Source organism: Podarcis pityusensis (genome assembly GCF_964106645.2).
Source record: "Podarcis pityusensis genome assembly, chromosome: 1".
NCBI classification, from domain to species: Eukaryota; Metazoa; Chordata; class Lepidosauria; order Squamata; family Lacertidae; genus Podarcis; species Podarcis pityusensis.
In genome coordinates, this window is record NC_138028.1 from 77,334,881 (window position 1) to 77,355,499 (window position 20,619).

At 42.7% G+C, this 20,619-nt stretch overlaps 1 protein-coding gene across 7 annotated transcripts in view; it reads right to left on the bottom strand.

Annotated features, from left to right (window-relative positions):
* TSPAN4 (tetraspanin 4) overlaps positions 1-20,619 on the bottom strand; it is a 525,920-nt gene that overhangs the window by 301,196 nt on the left and 204,105 nt on the right. The window contains exon 1 of one of the 7 annotated variants that reach the window (XM_081011607.1): positions 5,847-6,248. The exons of the other annotated variants lie outside the window; for them this stretch is intronic. The gene's annotated coding sequence lies outside the window, so the exon portion shown is untranslated. Of the gene's footprint in view, positions 1-5,846; positions 6,249-20,619 lie in introns of those variants that run through there. 7 annotated transcript variants of the gene reach the window in all.

Below are 20,619 nucleotides of genomic sequence, written 5' to 3' on the forward strand. Positions count from 1 at the left end.
ATAGCATACGAATAGGCCTGCAGCCTGCAAACAAACCCAAGGGGAGAAAATACTATAAAGGAGAAAAATTAAAAGTTCTCTTCCAAATGCCTGGGAGCCCTCTCTCATTACTTCCCATCAGTTTTCTCTTGGTAATGTTTGCAATATACAGTATGCATGAATACACATAGTATTGCTACAATGGCAGTCAAAACAGTCAGGCCCTATTGTATAAACCGTAGGTCTGTTTCACTACATTTAAAAAATAATAATCAAAAATCTTCACACACACACACACACACACACACACAGCTGGATCAAGGATCTTCTAGTGTCACATCTTATTTCTCTACATAGTCAAACCATATGGTTACACATTTCCCAGTATTAATTCAAGCTGTATAAAAGATTTAAACAGACAATCTTGTCTACCTACATTTAAAAATAATCAACAACCGGCCCACTCGCCCCCCATGCATTGGAGCCTATAATAGATCTGAGGCGATTTTCAGCATAAGCTTATGATTTTTGGAACAAAAGCAAATGCACTAAACATGCACTCGTGTTCTTTCTCCCTCTCTCTCTCTGCCATTAAAGATGTTCCACATGAATCTGTTCTCCCTCCCCCCCCCCCAATACTGCAGCCTTTATTTTAGCTTCCACTAAAATTTGATGGTTTGTTTTTATATTATGAGCCTGCCTCACACTGAAAACTTCTTTATGTCTCCTTTTACTGGTTATGCAGAGCTAGCTGGAAATAACACATTTCATTTGCTGCCAGACCTCTCTTGTGTCTCTCCCCTCCACCCTCCCCAGTTTATGTTATTCTATTACCTTTTTCTTTTACTGATTATACTGCATATTCTGAAGTAAACAGGAAGGGTGAGCAAAGAAAATTGCTCTCTTCTTTGTATACTTTGAGATCAGATAATGCAGTCTGCTTCCCCATGTAAGAAAGGATATAGAATTTGAGCCAATGATTCCTTTATCCTTTACAAGCCCAGTTTAGTCAGGGTGAACACATCCTTCATTTCACATAATGGAAAACCCATGTGACCGAGTGATGCTCTAGAGAGGCCTGTGCTACATCTCAATTTGAGTCAAGCTGACTCCACTCAGGTTCATGGAAATGCTTTCACTGGGCCAGTCTCTACTCCACAGAAATAAATTGGTTCCCACTTGGGTTAACACTGTTTCTCCAAAGCCAAACAATTGCTTCCATGTGAGATTTCTTTGCTATCTTTAGAAACCCAAGGAACAAAAATAAAAAACCAACTTTTGTTAATATTTATTTAAATCATAGCCTCTTGACATCTGAAACTAAACTTGGTTTCCATGTTCTTCTCAACACTGTTTAATTAATTGACTTTGCTACAGTGAGACTAATACTGCATGTTTTCATTATCCATCTCCAGCTTGGACTACTGCAATGCGCTCTATGTGGGGCTACCTTTGAAGATGACTCGGAAACTACAAGTTATCCAGAATGCGGATGGTGACTGGGAGCAGCTGCCAAGACCATATAACACCGTTCCTGAAAGACCTACATTACCCCCCAATACATTTCCAAGCCTTAGCCCAGTTTACCTGAAGAAGCGTCTCCACTCCCACTGAGGGCCTTCTGGTGGTTCCCTCACTCAAGAAGTGAGGTTACAGGGAAGCAGGCAGAGGGCCTTCTCCATAGTGGCGCCCACCCTGTGGAATGCCCTCCCATCAGATGTCAAGGAAATAAACAACTATCTGACTTTTAGAAGACATCTGAAGGCAGCCCTGTATAGGGAAGCTTTTTAAGGTTTAATGTTTTACTATGCTTTTATATATGCTGGAAGCTGCCGAGACTGGCTGCGGCAACCCAGTCAGATGGGCGGGGTACAAATATTCTTATTCTTATCATCTGCCTACACGTCTCATATTTGCATGTGTAAACACAAGCAGGTATACCACTATTGGGATTAAACTTTATTGAGCAGTTAGTTATATGTAACTGAACAAAGGAATAAGTAAGAACTGGAGTTATGAACACTGGGTTGGATTCAGAATGCCCCTTCCCTGAACTGAAATACCCCCTTCCATTCCTGGAAGGGACTCAAATCCTGCTAGAGGAAAGGGGGACGGAGGCAATTTTCATGTCCTTCATGTCACCTCCCATGCTGTTCAGAAGGATCCCCCAATCCGCTGGGGCTGCAGGGGAAAGGGGGAAATTGGGAGGGGGTCAGAAATTGGTTCTTACGATGAATTTCCATTTTAAGATTCGGTTGGAGGTAATTCTGTTGTAAGGGTGTTACTTGGGAGTCTTTGGAAAGGAACTTTTGAGGAAGGGCCTTGAATCTTTATTGCAGAAAGAAAGCAGGCAGGTATCCCTCCATAGGGACTTCTCACACATATGGATGTAATTTGGTTCTACGTTTCTCCACATGAATCATATTAATGAACATTGACTGGAAATCCATTATGATGAAAGGAGACATATCTTCAATATAAATTCAGTTAATCCTACTCTGTATTCTCTGTGGTCTTCTGTCTCTGCCGAGGCTCCTACAAGCCAGTCTGAAATGAGGTGTCAAACCATGACATGGTGCTGCACTAGATTAAATATAAAAATGGCACCTAATCCCCATATGAACTGTTACAAGCGCTACAATCTCCAGTGCTTCCTTACCCATCACTACTATTTCCTTCAGAAAAGGAACAAAAACAATCTAGTTTGCTGTACAGTACATCTGTTTCCTTACTTTCAGTAGTATGGAATACCAAAATAAAGAATCGTAAAGCTACAGGGGGAAATGGATTGCAAGGCATCACTGGTTCACCAAAGTTCAGTCATGGTGGAATAATTCTAACCTTTGTAAGAAGATGATTTCAGCCAATCACTTTATTGTGCAGCTGATAGCCACTGTTAATATTAAATAAACAAGTTTAAAAATATGAAAATCCAAAGAAAGTATAAGAACAAATGTGCACAAAAAATTGGAAATACAATTTATACAAAACCTAAAATCTTAACTTTTATGATATCAAGGTGATAATGATGGTTGTCACATAATTTAACAAATTTTTAAACACTGCATGCATAACAAGCTACTTTTGAAATCATGATGGAATCAGAGGTATTAAAGTATATTTTCAGTTGACAAAATATTATCAGTCAGGTGCCTAAAATTTACGCAGCACAGCATATAGATGTTTTTTAAAAATGAAAAATGACCACCCTTGCAGGCATGATTACAATATAATGAAATGACATAAAAGGAGAAAAAGATGGAGAAGTCATGTGGAATGGACATATCAGTTTAAACCTGATACAACAAACAACCTGCTGTGAAAAGTTTGCCATTATCGTAGGCAAACTTTACATGTTATTGGAAAATAAGCAAGAAACAGGGAAGGTATTCCACCACAGATATGAAACCTGTCTTCCAGTGAAATCTCGCAAAGTCTTCCCTTTAAAAATTGAGAAGCCATTGTCTGGGACCTGAGGGTCTGGAAACAGATCCTCAAAGAATAATTTCTTAGGATAGCAAGAAGGGGTCCCAAAATGGAATGTACCTTTAATGTATCTCAGAAATTGGGAATAAATAGAACTATAAGCCCACTTTATCACTCAGCTTGCCAACTTTGTTAACATGCCGCTAAATAAGGTGACTTATTTTCTAAATATGCATTTTAGGAATTGCCTTCAGTGATCTGCTGTTTTGAAAAGGCTGTGTCAATATTCTGTCAAATGCCCAAATTGTGGTGTGTGTGACTGATTGGGATGGCAACATGTATAAGAATGGTTGCTTCAAATGTTGTTTCAGCAGCGGTCAACATCAGAGTGAGCCTTAAATAAGAGCAAAGGAGACTGTGATTCCCCTAGGACTTCTGAGATGGAGTTCTTGCAGTCAGAGGAGGGCAATGTGGCCTCCTAGAGCTGGAGCAATACTGGCACAAAGGGCTCCTTTTGCAACAGAGCTTCTGGATTAACAAATACATCTGGGGCTGGCCCTGGAGACAATTCCCTCTCCCACTTTGAACCTGCAGCCTGAAGATGTGGTCTGCTCCCAGGATCATAAAACATGTAATGGACTGTCATGTACTGCAGAAGCCAAATATGGTGATCAGCTCTATGTACTGAGAGCCAGTGTGGTGTAATGGTTAGAGTGTTGGGCTAGGAGAACAGGGTTCAAATCCCCACTCAGACATAAAGCTCACCTTGGACCAGTCATCTCTTAACCTGACCTACCTCACAGGTTTGTTGTGAGGATGAAATGGGAAGGAGGAAAACCGTGTACACGACCTTGAGATCCTCAGAAGATAAAAGTGGTATGTAAATTAAATTAAATTAAATTAAATTAATATTACACTGGCAGATGAAGTCATCATGCAGAGACCATTCCTCAAGATCCCTCTGTGATAAATAGACCAGCCTTTGGTATTACAAAACGACTGTGTAGAACCATACAAAGCCTTGGTTATTGTTCCATAACATTAAGTACAGTGAAATTACAGCATGCTTATGTACTACATACTGCAGAACTTGACATTTTCACTGCTAATGTCACCCAGAGCTTAAGGCTTTTCCCCAATAAATCAGGCAAGCCCTTTCCCTCTATGTTCAGACAAGGTTAGAGGCTTATGAGATTTATTTTACGAAGCAACGTCAAAATTGTAACATATCATCTGCACTTATTGAACAATTTTTAAAGTTCATAATCTCACAAGCCAAAAATTACATAAGCAAGCCAGTTTATACACCATGTATGCACCTTACATCTACTGTTTCCACAAAAACTGTACAATGTACAAGAAACACATTTGCTTTGTTATACATAAGCTTGAAAGCTCATGGCTAGACTGTGCTTATAAAAATAATAGAATTGTGGAGTTGGAAGGGACCCCAAGGGTCATCTAGTTCAACCCCCACAATGCAGGAATTTCAGCTAAAGTCATCCAACCTCTGCTTAAAAACCTTCAAGGAAGGCAATTCTACCACCTTCCAAGGGAGTCCGTTCCACTATCAAGCAACTCTTACTAACATAAAGTTTTTCCTGATGTTTAGTCGGAAACTCCTTTCTTGTAACTTGTAACTGTTGGTTCAGGCCCTACCCTCCAGAGCAAGAGAAAACAAGCTTGCTCCATCTTTCATGTGGCAGCCCTTGACATATTTGAAGATGACAATCATATCTCCTCTCAGTCTCCTCTTCCCCAGGCTAACCATACCCAACTCCCTCAACTGTTTCTCGTTGGGCTTAAAGTTTATACCATCCACATGGTAGAATGCTACACTTGTTGGATTTCTGCCTGACATACAATTAAAAGCACATGAGGCCAGAAAAAGGATGGCAATTCAGTTTACATCCCTTCCTCTTCTACTAAAACTTCTTTCATTTCTGGAGCCCATTATCCCTACTAGGTAAAAATATGTACACTGATATTTATTTTCAATAACAATCCTGAAATAGCAGAGTTCTCTCTTAAATGCCGTTAAAAAAACTTACTTTTGGTGCATTTTTTCTTGTGTGGAAAGCAAAGAGGAATTAAAGTGTAATGGACTCTCAAGCTCACCATTTGACATCTTGTGATCTAACTCAGCCTACTAATAATAAGCCTAGGTTTATGAGGCATGGAGCTGTTTTTATATATCAGCCTAGCTCCGTCAGCTTACACAGCTCTTCCTTCACCTCTGCTGCCACATTAAATCAATTGTCTTTATAGGCTGCTGTGGCCTGAGCAAGCAATGGGCTCTGAAGGTGGGGTGGGGGAGGGAAGGGATCTTAAACTTACAGAAGGGGAAAGATAGGGCTTGACTGCTTATCTCAATTTTTCTACTAAAGAAAACACCTGACAAGAATAGTACAGCATAAAGTTCATTACATCAAGTGCCTCACCTGAGTAGGACTGCTGTCCGAAACTATGTTTGGCCTGAATCGGCAATTTGGGAGGCCTGACTCCACTACAGCCTTGAGATACAATTAAGGACTGCCATCTTCATCTCAGCCAGGCAAGACTTTGATAAGCTGAAATGATATCCTCAGGCAACAATCCTAAAATCACCTCAGTCTCTTAATTTGTTTTGGGGTGGCACTACAGAGGGATCCAGGCCTGACATGCCAGAAAGAGAGCAATAGTGAACACCGTGTGTCCCTTGGCTATGACTGAGGATAACTTGGGTGATTGTTGGGGCTGGTGGTCAGAAGCATCAATGATACAGATATTTCAATTGCATGGGGGTCTGAAAATGGAGGGAGATGTGCCCCCTTGGCCCATTGCTAAAGGTGGCAGTTAATACAGAGGGCTGAAGAAAAAGTATTAAAAATCACAGGGCAAAAAAAAAAATCCCGTTCTTTGTGGACTAGATTCATTTAGACACTTGAGTCTGAAACAGAACATTTCAGTCAGCATATAGTCTTCTGTGAATATAAAATATACAGAAACAAGCAGTACAATTGTTGGGGTTTTGGCCCCAAACATGGAAGACACAGATTATGCTCTCTGAGTGAAAGTTACACAGTGCTATGGTAATTTCTACAACAGAATCAAATTCTGACTCTATTGGGATTTGCCTCATAATTTACAATATAGTTCTGATGAAAATGTACTAGATGTAGGGCCAAGAATTTGACTGATCATTAACTATTCATTATTTCCAGCTATGTAACCTCTTTGACAAGTCCCTTCAGACTTCACATTATTATATAATGTCAGACACACCTAACTTGTGTTCCCGTCTTTTTCTGTGAGAATGTAGACCATCTGTTACTCAGAGGCACACTCAGAGGCCTTGCACTTTTGAAAAGCTTTTTCTTTTCTTTTTTTGCTTATTGTTTTAATTTGGTAATCTTAATCTGGTAATTCCATTTTCTTTTTCTGTCATTGTGAACTTCTTAAGAGTTAAGGTAAAGAAAAGGAGTACTGAAATATTTACAAATAAATCTGCTTTCTTCATTTTCATATGCAGATTTCAGAGCTGCACTAGAAGCAACGGTTTGGTACAAAAGTGAAAATTGTCACTCACAATTCCAATATACTTAGATCTGTTGTTTTTTTTAAAAAAACAACAATATGGAGTACAAACTTTAAACATTGCTTTTCTAACTCATGGTGAATTGCCATTGATTTGCTTTTGCTCTTCTGTCTCCATCCTCCACTGGGAAGCTGGTAGCTGGCCAGTGAAGTAATAACTAACATCTCACATAATCCTCTCTAACAAGCTGCCTCTTCCAGAACCATTCATATGACTAGCACTTTTGAAATATCTTTTCCACACCATGCCCCTGACATCTAGACAGATGCAAGCATCTTGGGATTTTCTTGGCTTGGAAATAGCTGCCTTGCAGCAGCATCTATAAATTCTGGGTTGGGGTGGTGTCAAGAAAATGTGTAATGGATATCAGAGAAAAAGTAGGCTCGTTTCTGTACCAGAAGCCTTTATCCTCTTTCTAAAGTGTTCTTATTGTGGACTCGCATGCTTTCCTAAACTATTTAAGACTCTTGCTGTGTAAACAGTCTGCCTTACTACTATTGTCTACTTCTTGTCGTAAAATGGTCCAGGAAATATGCAACGATGGGATAGATTTATTCTCATTTTACGCTCGATTCAATTTCATTTCCTCCAACCTGTCCTTTTCACTTTGTTTTTTGCCAAGTGATCTTTTTGTCAAAACAGTATCACAAATTATGCATACACACATATGGTTCAGATAAGGAATTTGGGGGGTGCTTAGTTCTCACTGAGGTGAAAACCTGTCTCTTGGTTATACTATTTCTGACAGCAGTTGCCTCAGTCTATACCCATTCTTCACCATGAGGCATTAATATTTCATCCAATATTAAATGTGTTAAAACAAATTTCAGTCAATAGAATAGGGTGGATCCTAAAAACAAATACAGTGGCACCTCTGGATACGAACAGGATCCATTCCGGAGCCCCATTCGCATCCTGAAGTAAACGTAAGATGCGGCTGCGTGTCTGCGCGGGTCGCGTTTCACCGCTTCCGCGCATGCACGTGACGTCATTTTGAAGTGCAAAAAGTTATATGAGAACTGCCTGCCAAATGCAATCTTGGCCAAACTCTTCTATGAAATCTTAGAAATATGCATACAAAGTAAAAAACAACAACAACCAAACACCAACCCACTATTTTGAAAACCTCAACCACCCATTCAATGTATGCCAAAGCTGAACAATGGTGTTCCCTGCCCGCAGGAATGCAACAAGCTATATACGAACAGCTAATGCCAAGTTAAGGGACGTGGGTAGCGCTGTGTGTTAAACCACAGAGCCTAGGACTTGCCGATCAGAAGGTCAGCAGTTCGAATCCCCACGACAGGGTGAACTCCCGTTGCTTGGTCCCAGCTCCTGCCAACCTAGCAGTTCGAAAGTGCAAGTAGATAAATAGGTACCGCTCCGGCGGGAAGGTAAACGGCGTTTCCGTGCACTGCTCTGATTTCGCCAGACGCGGCTTAGTCATGCCGGCTCCCTCGGCCAATTCTGGAGCAGATCATTAAGCAAACAGTCTGTGAGCACCTAGAAAGGAATGCTGTGATCACCAATAGTCAGCATGGATTTCTGAAAAATAAGTCATGTCAGACTAACCTGATCTCGTTTTTTGACAGAATTACAAGCCTGGTAGATGAAGGGAACGCAGTGGATGTAGCCTACCTTGATTTCAGCAAGGCATTTGACAAGGTGGCCCATGATATTCTTGTAAAGAAGCTGGTAAAATGTGGTCTTGACTATGCTACCACTCAGTGGATTTGTAACTGGCTGACTGACCGAACCCAAAGGGTGCTCATCAATGGTTCCTCTTCATCCTGGAGAAGAGTGACTAGTGGGGTGCCACAGGGTTCTGTCTTGGGCCTGGTCTTATTCAACATCTTTATCAACGACTTGGATGATGGACTCAAGGGCATCCTGATCAAATTTGCAGATGACACCAAACTGGGAGGGGTGGCTAACACCCCAGAGGACAGGATCACACTTCAAAACGACCTTGACAGATTAGAGAACTGGGCCAAAACAAACAAGATGAATTTTAACAGGGAGAAATGTAAAGTATTGCACTTGGGCAAAAAAAATGAGAGGCACAAATACAAGATGGGGGACACCTGGCTTGAGAGCAGTACATGTGAAAAGGATCTAGGAGTCTTGGTTGACCACAGACTTGACATTTGCCAACAGTGTGACGCGGCAGCTAAAAAAGCCAATGCAATTCTGGGCTGCATCAATAGGAGTATAGCATCTAGATCAAGGGAAGTAATAGTGCCACTGTATTCTGCTCTGGTCAGACCTCACCTGGAGTACTGTGTCCAGTTCTGGGCACCACAGTTCAAGAAGGACACTGACAAACTGGAACGTGTCCAGAGGAGGGCAACCAAAATGGTCAAAGGCCTGGAAACGATGCCTTATGAGGAACGGCTAAGGGAGCTGGGCATGTTTAGCCTGGAGAAGAGGAGGTTAAGGGGTGATATGATAGCCATGTTCAAATATATAAAAGGATGTCACATAGAGGAGGGAGAAAGGTTGTTTTCTGCTGCTCCAGAGAAGTGGACACGGAGCAATGGATCCAAACTACAAGAAAGAAGATTCCACCTAAACATTAGGAAGAACTTCCTGACAGTAAGAGCTGTTCGACAGTGGAATTTGCTGCCAAGGAGTGTGGTGGAGTCTCCTTCTTTGGAGGTCTTTAAGCAGAGGCTTGACAACCATATGTCAGGAGTGCTGTGATGGTGTTTCCTGCTTGGCAGGGGGTTGGACTCGATGGCCCTTGTGGTCTCTTCCAACTCTATGATTCTATGATTCTAACCCCAAAGTCGGCCACGACTGGACCCAATGGTCAGGGGTCCCTTTACCTGTTTAATGCCAATTTGAAACAATTTTGTCGATGTTCCTCAAGTTAACTTACTATTGAGAAGAGAAATACTTTTTTTCCGAAAAGAAAAACTCCCAAAAAGAGAGAGAGATAAGCATAGGCCAGCATTAAAAGAGCTTCTACCTTCTGCAACACATGCCGTCTGAGTCACACCTCCAATTAAATCTCCAGAATTGGAAAATTTGGTCTTCTTGCTGAAAATTAATGTCACCGACCTGACATTTGGTAAATTGAGTCTTCTTGTAGAATTCCTCACTTGCTGCTTTTCTGTAGTACCCTGATAGAGATTCCTTTGAAAACTGAGCATGTCAAGTCAACTCATTCACTTTTGAATGATTGTTGGAATGTGTGCTCTCTGAATTAATTTGTTGCACTTTTCCCCATTTATTTTAGCCATCTTAAGAGTTGATGCCACTAGGGGGAAAAGCAATGATAACTCACTTCCTGTACAATAATAGGTGGTATCATAACCCACAAAGGATTGTATTGCCTTATGTATTTATTATGCATACATACATGTGCATCTATCTGTATATCTATAAATATCTATGCCTGCCAGAGTCGCTTGCAGAACAGATGTCAGCAGACACGAAATGAAATCAGAAAACCAGATGAAGTGTAATAAAGACCAGCCAGTAAGATAATTGGATGGAATTTCTGTTGCCAAGTCAAGGATTTATGCTGCAGTTCCTACACCACCCAGTGTATTGAGCACAACAGGACATGAGGAGAATACAACCGCTAGAAAGTAAAATTGTCAATACTTTACTCTGAATAAAAGATTATGTCATTATAATCTACAGACATCGGTGAAAGATGTAAAAAGCTACTTTTTTAAGAGCCAAGCAGAAAGATACAGCTTTTACCTTATTTTACAGGTAAAATATTTCAGCAGTTGAGAGTGCATTGAAAAAGCAATTTAAAATATAACATTAAGAACAGCAATATTAAAATTCCCTAACCACACCAAGTTCCTTTCCTTATTCTATATTTGTCTCCCCATTCTTCTTTTCTCATTTACATGCTTATGCCATCTATATTCCCTTCAACTGGTGATGAATTTCATTCCAATAGTAATTATAGTGGTTCGTGCAAAACCAATCCCGACTCCAGATTGGGTCTGTTTAATATTTAGATACACATTTCCACACCAGTAACTGTGTACGATCTAAGTTCAGACACAATCCAAGTAAGTTATCTAAACAAGCATCCAGTTTAAAAAGTTAATGAGTCTAAGATGCTGGATGCCATTAAATGAGTTTTGCGGGATTATGGCTCAAAGTCAATAAATATCTCAACTACGAGAAAGTATGGTGCTCCCAAACATTTGGAAGTGGAACACGAAGACCAATTGCACATCCCTTTGCTCTTGCTTGCTGCTAAATGGCTGAACAAAGGAGATGGAAGGAACCCTTCACAGCACTGCATCTCCCAATAATAAAGTCACCACCATGGCAGGGATAGCAATTGCTTCAGGGACTTTTCTTAACAAATACACTCTCCAGCTTTCATATTCCATCAAGCTCTTTTTTTTCTTTTACTCTGCCAGCAGAATATGGAAATATGTAAGAGGAAGAGGAGAAGGGTATTGCTGCAGAGCCTGAGAGAGAAATTCCTCATTGAATGGTGGGGATGGGCTGCCTCTGCTAAGACAGCAGAGGGGGAAAGCTCCACTTCTGGCAGCCCCTTAGTTAAGAGAATGCTGTGGAAGAGCATGACTTGGCTAACCCTTGTGGGAGTCAGAGGGTGAGGCTTGTGGATTTTGTTCTGGATTCAGAGACTGCCCTAGGGAACAGTGCCACTATTACAGCTTGCACTTGTAATTCTTGATTTAAAAGCAGGCATCACTGGCATCAAAGTGAGCTTCTATAAAGTTCAGCTTATGCATTTTGTAGGCATCCATCTGTTTTGAGAGACAATGGAGTGCACCTCCAGTGGTGAAGTCAAACCACTGAAGTGACCTCTCCAGCAGAGCAATACGTTTGGCACCAGCTTGGCTGCAGGAGTTGCCAGAAGGAGGCGTACAAGGCACCATCCAACCATTTTAGGGACTCCACTCTGGATTTGTTTAGGGTTTACTCCTTAGCCTTTTCTTCTCCCAAAGATATCCCACAAGACAGTGGAGGTTTAGGATCAGAGTTTTCCTTCTTCTAGATGGGCTACCTTCCCAGGTTGACAAGCCCCATGTGCCCCCTCATTTCCCTCTGCAGCATGTGCAGAAACTGCCTTCTTGGCCATTGGACCCACTATTGGTCTCGTCCACTCAATTCACCGGCGCTTGCAGAGGAAGACCCTAACTCACTGAGGGTTTGTGAGTCATCAGCTACCATCACGTGGTTTAGCAAGCCAGTCGAAGCCATTCCCAGGTTTGGGCCGCTGTTGCATGCTGACAGCTTCTATGAGCCACAGGTGAGAGCTGAGTGCAAGGTGGGGAACAAAGGTGGACGAACCACCCCAGAAGGAGCACAATGTGTCCCCTACCAGAGGTGCTACCCCTCCCCTAACACCCCATACACCAAACATGCATGGAACATGGAGACCCCCAGTCTAGTGCTTCACAGGCAGTACAATTTGGGAAGGCTGTATTAAATGCTCCAAAACGCTCCTACAACATGCTCTTGCCCTCAAAGCCGGTTGACGATAGTAATAAGATTCTTGAGGAAAGAGCACTATAAATAATAAATGCTCAAAGTGCTTTACATTCATTATCTCAGGAAACTTTAGGCTAAATCTGTGACGTAGGCCAGCATAACTGATTATCCCCATATTTCATACAGCAAAGTGACAGTGGCTTGTTTAAGTCCCCCTAATGAGTTCTTTACTTATTTATAAGACCTCTTACCTGCCCTTCACCTTAAGTTCCCAGGGTGGGTTTCAACAATAAACTACACAATTATAAAAACCAAATAAAACCGTTGCAATTATAAAACACATAAAACTGTTCTAAATAGAACAGAACGTGTGGTAACTGAGCTGAGACTTCTTTCTCATAACTCCTGCTCTTATTCATTCTGCCATACCAGATCAGCCAACAGTGGTCCTTGCAATAAAAGCAATGATTGTTATGAGCCAACAGTTTTTTAATACGCTGGGGTAGCAGCAAGGGGAGTTAATGATGCAGCCACTGCTTCTGGTGGTATGGGAACATAGGGTAGCTTATATGACCTAAGGTTCAGACAGTTCCTTTTAAAAAAAAAACGCTGCTTGTGAGCTATGGTATTCAATGCTAGTCCTACTCATATTGAAGTTAATGGAGATGACTAACTTAGGTTCATTAATTTCAACTTGTCTACTCTGAGTAGGACTTAGCTGAATACAACCTTTGGGGTCAGATTCAACTAAATAGTTGCTAGCGGGAGGCAGCACAAGTCCCACTAAAGCAATGGGGTTTCCTCCAGTGTGTGTCCCTGCAGCCTCCCTAATTGGTTTGGAAAAGGGGGTGTCAGGAGAATTTCAGAATGGGGGTGGTGGGAAGATCATTGCACTGACAGAATGAGTGCATTAGTGCAGTGCTCAATTCCAACCTAAGAATACATGTTGGTATTCAACTAAGTTTACTCAGAGTAGATCATAGCTGTCAAGCGTCCCTTATTTGGAGGGACAGTCCCTTATTCCAGCGCCATGTCCCACTGCTGTCCTTTATTGATGGATGTCCCTTAAATTTCCCAGGTTTCAAATGAAGCAGCTCCTCTCCCTCCCTCCCTGCCAGCCAGGGAGGAGGGAGGCTCCAACTGTGTTGCTTGGCTGCCCGGGCCGCCCCCCTCCGGCCTCCTCTCACCAGCCTCAGCCCCTGGGAGCCCCTCCCCGCCGGGACGGGCGGGAGCCTTGGGCCCTTCTGCCGCCATCCTCCTTGCGGCCGCCTGGGGTCTCCCCTCTGCCCGTCGCCGCCGCTCCCACTAGGCCGTACTGCATCTGTGCCGCCGAAGGACCCGGATGAGATGGGCAGCCTGGCATGGCCTATGAATTGCTGAGGAGCCTTGAGAGGAGAGCGAGGGCAACCATAGAGAAAGCAGTTCAGAGAGAGGAGGTGGAGGCACGGGCAGGTGTTCCAAGGGCTACAAGGGAAGGAACGCAAGCGCTTCTCCCATAGATTTGTAGTGGTAGGCTAGCATAGATGATCTGATCTGCGGGTTTACTTCAGTCACTATTCCCCCCCCCCGCCCCACCTGATGGAACTGAGAGCTGCAGATGGAGCACGAGAGAAAAGATACAGAACTGCAGCAGCATCTTCGTAGCTGAGACTTCGTTTTGCGCGAAAAGTGGTTGCTGCTTGTAGTTATTTAATTGCAGTGTTTATTCTGCTGGTGTCTTGAGCAGCAACCTCTGGAAACGAAGGGCTAAAAACCAGCGCTGCTCTCCAAAATTATCTGGTCCCTTTTAACTTTCTATTTCAGCTGGTTTACTAAAATCCCTTATTTTGGCTGCTGGTCCCTTATTTTCAAGGCTGCTGGTCCCTTATTTTCAAATCTGTAAGTTGACAGCTATAGAGTAGATCTGTAGAAATTAGTGAACATGATTATGTTTCGCTCATTAATTACAATGGAGTCTACTTTGAGTAAAACTTAATACCTGCCCTTAACTTTTAAGCATTTGATTGTCTCAGTTCCTGCCTCATTTTCACAAAGTTGTTCAATTCAAATACAAAGCAGCTGGATTTTTGCCATATAAATTCTCAGAAAATCTTGAACAGAACTGATAAGATCCTAGGAAGGCACACAAAGTGAGAATAATGATGAATCAGATAGGAGATACAGCGGTACCTCAGATTAAGAACTTAATTCTTTCCAGAGGTCTGTTCTTAACCTGAAACTGTTCTTAACCTGAAGCACCACTTTAGCTAATGGGGCCTCCTGCTGCCGCCGCGCCGCTGCCGCACGATTTCTGTTCTTATCCTGAAGCAAAGTTCTTAACCGGAGGTACTATTTCTGGGTTAGCGGAGTCTGTAACCTGAAGCGTCTGTAACCTGAGGTACCACTGTATTTTTTAAGCTGCGGGTATGTGAAATTTTCCCTTTCATATTTTTGTTTGTTTGGTTTTTTGAGAAAGGTAGGCAAACAAGAATTATAGCAAGGCAATAAAAATCATGGGCGATGGTCTCTGCTTTCTAAATTCAGCGAGTTTATATCTTCATTAACTTAACCAAGAGCTGAACTTGGATTGATTGCCTTCGTAATGAAAGCTGATGTTATCTTTCATTAAAGTCAGTGAGGCCTAAATCATCAAAAACAGCTAGAGATTTTAGATGCTCAGGCCTCTTTATAATGAGACCATTTTGAGATGCCATGGAGGCAGAGGTGTTCATCACATTGTGAAAAATTAGGTCAACTGAAGCCATTTCAGGATGGACATTGCAAAATGAAGCCTCAGCATATCACTAACAATGTTGGAGAAACTATGAAAGGTTAATCATTGCATGTGTGCATATACATAATTGTACCACCTCATTCAATTTTGTGATGTGGCTGACTACAGAAGACACTGAATGAGCACAGATAAAAACAGCCACCACCTATATTTAGCTATCCATTATGCCAGTTATGGAAAATCTGGCTTGAGGGCCAGATTCAGAAGTGGCCAACATTTCACAGGGCACTTTGATTGGGCAGGGGGCTGCTACCTGCCAATCACCTGACATCAAGTTGATTCTTCCTTTGCAATCATAGCTTGAATTCGGCACTTTTTGAATTTGCCATCTTTTTCTGTCACCTTCCAGGGTTTGAATTCTTTCTGAACTTTCCCACATCTGGTGTCAGGCACAGGAAAAGGTACAAGTGGTTGGCCCCAAACAGTCTCCCAGGCCAATTTCAGAGGCCAGGAGGCTCTCATTAGGTCAACAGGCTGAAGGCTCCCCACCACTGCATTCTGCCTTCAGAGTATTTATTCTAACTTGTAAGATACTTCTATGTGTTGACCTTTGTTTGAAAGGACTGGTTCATTTTAAGTGATGAGCTACAAGTGCTTAGTGGTAACACTTAATCAATCCGTAACTTGGTCTTTGTTCTTCAAACTCTGCACCAAGGAACCCTCAAGTTTCTTTGGAAGTTATAGAGAATGCTTCAGTGAAAAGAAGGGTAGACACGAATTGCTAAAGAACAGCTTTCCTATCACTGTCAATCTTCTCCTGCAGAGCACAGCCTCAGAAAAGAATGTTAAGCACAGTCTAGAGTACGTCCTCAGTACACATGGAACAACACTAAGGTCCAACAGGCATGACCAGTAATCCTTGTTGACATGATTGGAAAACCAAGGATGTGTTCCAGAATCTTCTTCAATGCACAGGGGTTCTGTGCCGAATGCAGAGTTTTCTTAACAGACAAGCTGGTGTGTATGGAAATTCGAAACACATTGTGATGGATCAATTCTCCTGAAAAGGAATGTCTATTTTGAAATCACAGTGTCCCCATGTTTCAGAAAGTTCAACAGCTGTTTATAAAAGGCTCCACACTTCTCCTAGGCTGACGGCTGACGTGAAGCAGGATCAGAACAAGCCATAACACTGGCGTCAGATCCCCTGATTCATGGCTGACAGGGCTTTGTTCATCTCTGCACAACTGACTACATAGGGAACTGATGGTGGCTTTTTGTGGCTGTTTAGCTCAGTGAAGCAGAAAGAATATAAAGATTGACACCTTGACTGCTGGGGCAGTTAAAGGGTTCTATTGTGCAGCTCTCTGGGGTCCTTTGCATCAGGGCCGTAGGCCACATCTTGAGATTTTAAAAAGCCCAGTACCCAATACACCATTCGTTCCCATCAGACCTCACTCCTAGCATATGGCTTTTAATGTGGTTTTCACAACAAGTCTGTTAAGGCAGAAAAATCCCTCTCGGTAGAGAGATACAGAGAGACAGGCAAGACAGATAGATAGACACATCTGCTTGAACTTAATTCAACATATCATTCCAAAAAGAAGCTCAAATACCCAATTTGTCAATAACTGCTGTTTAAGAAAGTTATTGACAATCTGGAATATGTTCAGAGGAGGGTGACAAAGATGGCGAGGGGTTGGAAACAAAGTTCAATGAGGAAAGGTTAAAGGAATCTGGTAAGATAAAATGAATCTGGACAAAACAAGTATGTGAAATACCTGTCAACAGGTGATTAGGGACAATTCAAAAAAATTTTTTTTGCAGATTACTGTACCCACAGACAGAATTGACATTTCTTATTTATCATAATGGACTATATGTGAACAACTTGTGGCATAGTCTTGATAGTACTGTTATGAGTTTAGGAGTCTGTCAGTATGGAGGATACTTCGGGTCCCTTCTGATTCTTGGGACCCTGTATCTTTGAGGATAGAATGTATAAGAGGAAGGTTGCAAAACTAGTTCGTTTGTCAAGGCACCACAATCCAGCATATCCAAGAAGTTGCTCTGTGCCACAGAACAAATGGGTGGGCCTTTCCTCCACCCTGTTCATCTAACTGCTATGAAGGATAACAATGGACAGAGTTGTGTTTTGAGCAAGCTGGAAATCTGAACACTGGAAGCTGCAGACAGAGGGGCATGTCCTGTTCTGTGCTGAGCCTGTACTGGACTTTGAGATTCCCCTGGAAAGCAAATGGAGAAGAAAGATCTGTTGGGCTGTTAAAGCTGTGAACTCTTTTCATCCTGTGTTCAGGGTGCATATATGTGTAAATAAAACCATATATCTTAAAGACACCACAGTCTCCACTGACATTCATTCCAAGGAAACCCAACCCCAGGCAAGCACTTGGAAACCCTGGAGTCTCTCACTGTTCAAAGATTGGGGTGGCGTCCAAAAGTACTTGATAGAGGAATATGCATAGGCTATAAGACTTCCGCATACCAGAATAGTGATTTTGTCAGGCGATACACCAGACAGCTACAGTAGAGATGTGAACATTGAGGTAAGGGGCAAGTGGTAAACATTATGCAGATAATTATAAATTAAGACGACTCTGCCTTTCTGGTAGCTGATGAAAGACCACTTTGGTCGCTAATGAATAAAACTGATGCTTGCATTTCGAAAGTCCAAAATAGCATGTGGGTTTCACACCCCGTAAGCAGCTAAGGAAGGAGCCTGTATCTTTAGAATGAAATTCCAGTTCTGGAAATAGCTTTCTAAAAATGCAACAATGGAAAAGCTAAAACAAAAACAAAAAAACTCTCTAGATTAGTTTTTGCATCACTTTAACAAATATAAGGAGAGAGGAAGCAAACTGAAGTAATTATGTTATGTCACTACAGTGGTACCTCAGGTTACAAACGCTTTGGGTGACAAACACTTCGGGTTACAAACTCCGCTAACCCGGAAGCAGTACCTTGGGTTGAGAACTTTGCCCCAGGATGAGAATGGGAATCATGTACCAGCAGCACAGCGGCAGCAGGAGGCCCCATTAGTGAAAGTGCGCCTCAGGTTAAGAATGGTTTCAGGTTAAGAACGGACCTCCAGAACGAATTAAGTTCGTAGCCCAAGGTACCACTGTATTGGTATAGTTATGGTAGACTTAGCCATAATAAAATCAACTGATTTGCTGACAATAAGGATAATAAAATATGCTTCTGTTGAGTGAGCTGTGAATGTTGTACCACAAAATGTATTTATTCTGACACCGATCTAACCATATGTATCTGTGGAAAGTTGTAGATGCATAATGGCATTCAGGAAATGCTCTACAGAATTCAAACATTACCTGAGAGAGAGGCCCAAAGGCAATGTTATTTGGTGTACTCAGTGTGGCGTTTGCCCTCCTAGGTGGGTCATAAGGAAAGGGTTAAATGAGTGTGAAGTGATTGGCCAGTGGGAACCCAAGGGGAGGAGTTAGAGTTAGAGTTAGAGTTAGAGTTAGAGTTAGAGTTAGAGTTAGAGTTAGAGTTAGAGTTGGAGTTGGAGTTGGAGTTGTTGGGAAGTCAGTTGGGAGTCGGAGAAGGAAGAGGGAGGATAAGTCTGTGGGTTGCTCCAGTTTTGATGTGAGAGAGTGAGAGAAACTGTTAGGAGGAGTCAGATAGACAGTTGGGACAATCAGTTAGACGTTATTAGGAAGGTATAGGCCGGTAAATAAACTAAGATTAAGAAACTGACAAGAAAAATTATCTGAAACCATAAACTTGTTAATACTTATAAAATAAACTTGCTTATTTGATTTAATGTTAACAACTGCCTGGACTCTGTGTGTACCCGAGAGAAACGGGTTGGTGGCAGCAGGGAAGCAAACACAGTGGTGGCACAGGGATCAATAGACCATCAAACGTCCGGGGATCCTGTGTGATCACCACACTCAGTTCCAATATAGATTAGGGACAGAGGAAAATAGGGTGGATGGTCTTACACTAAGACTTGGGACACTTCCAGATTAAATACTTATTGAGCAGTCATCCTGATTTGTTTGAACAAAGTTTGGGAGGAGGTTATACAACACCAGCTGCTTTTTGAGCCTTCATTCTGATTTGAATGGAGGAAGGAACACATCATCATGTCAATCAATTGCTATCCTCCATTTTCCAGTACATTTGCCCACTGCCTTCCCGGCCACAAAAAATGTCAGGTTTTTTGGAAGTGGGTTTATTGCACAAGAGCACCAAATCCACTTAATGGTGCAATCTGAATTTGCCAGTCTGCAACTGACTCCCACCTACAAAATAGTAACAGACTAGAAGGGTCCTTGGAATTGAGACCTCCCAATTACAGCAATGCAGTGGTGTTGGAAAGGCTGGGGTGGGAGAGAGAAAGGCACAAGCTACTTAGCCAATTCAATGTATAGTTTTGTAGACAGACATGATTGCAGGCGCCTAGAATATGACAGCTTTGTGCCTGTGATATATCTGTTTATACATTTCATAAAGCCTCTCCAAAGTTTCCCAGCTTTCAGAATCTAAGCCAAAAAGTCACTACAACGAACTTCCATAGTCATAGTCATCTGGTATAGAGCTTTTTTTTTTGGTCCAAATTAGTAACACTTAGCAAATAAGCAACAATATGACTGACTTCACTGGTGATTCAGTGAGGTTGGAGCTTAAAATGAGCTAGTGTTCAATTGCAAAATGTGTAAGGCAGGGGTTGGCAAACTACGGTCCCGGGCCGCATCAGGCCCGTCAGGGTTCTAAATCCGGCCGGCCCGGCCATTTAAGAACCCAATGCGAAGCCAAGACTCCCGGTGATGGCGATGGCAACAGAAGGAAGAGGCCGAGCAGCGGAGGCTCTGCCAATCAAACACCGCACCTGGTTTACCTCAGTGCGGGGACGTCTCTGCCAATCAAACGCTGAGGTAAATCAAGTGCGGTGTTTGATTGGCAGAGCTGCCACTGCTCGGCCTCTTCCTCCTGTCACCACTGCCGCCCTGGTGCCCCTGTAACTGCTGCTGCTCTGTGTCCCTGTGAGGGGGCAGCAGCGGCGTTCCTGGAGGACAGCCGGCCCGGGCTAGGGCTCGGTGGGGCCCTCGTTGCCACGCTCCAATTGGTGGCCAACGTGACGGTGGAGGATGATGAGGCCAGTGGCGAAGTGGCCTAGGTAGCGGCCTTCACCTCCAGGGAGCAGGACAACAAAGGGGCGGAAACACCCACATGGGGCGAAAGCTGCAGGTGAGGCACCAGCTTGTCCTTGTCTCCATCTTCGTGCTCCTTGAAGAGGTGCACCGAGAGCCAGTGTGGTGTAGTGGTTAAGAGCGGTAGTCTCTGGGGAACCGGGTTCGCGTCTCCGCTCCTCCACATGCAGCTGCTGGGTGACCTTGGGCCAGTCACACTTCTTTGAAGTCTCTCAGCCCCACTCACCTCACAGAGTGTTTGTTGTGGGGGAGGAAGGGAAAGGAGAATGTTAGCCGCTTTGAGA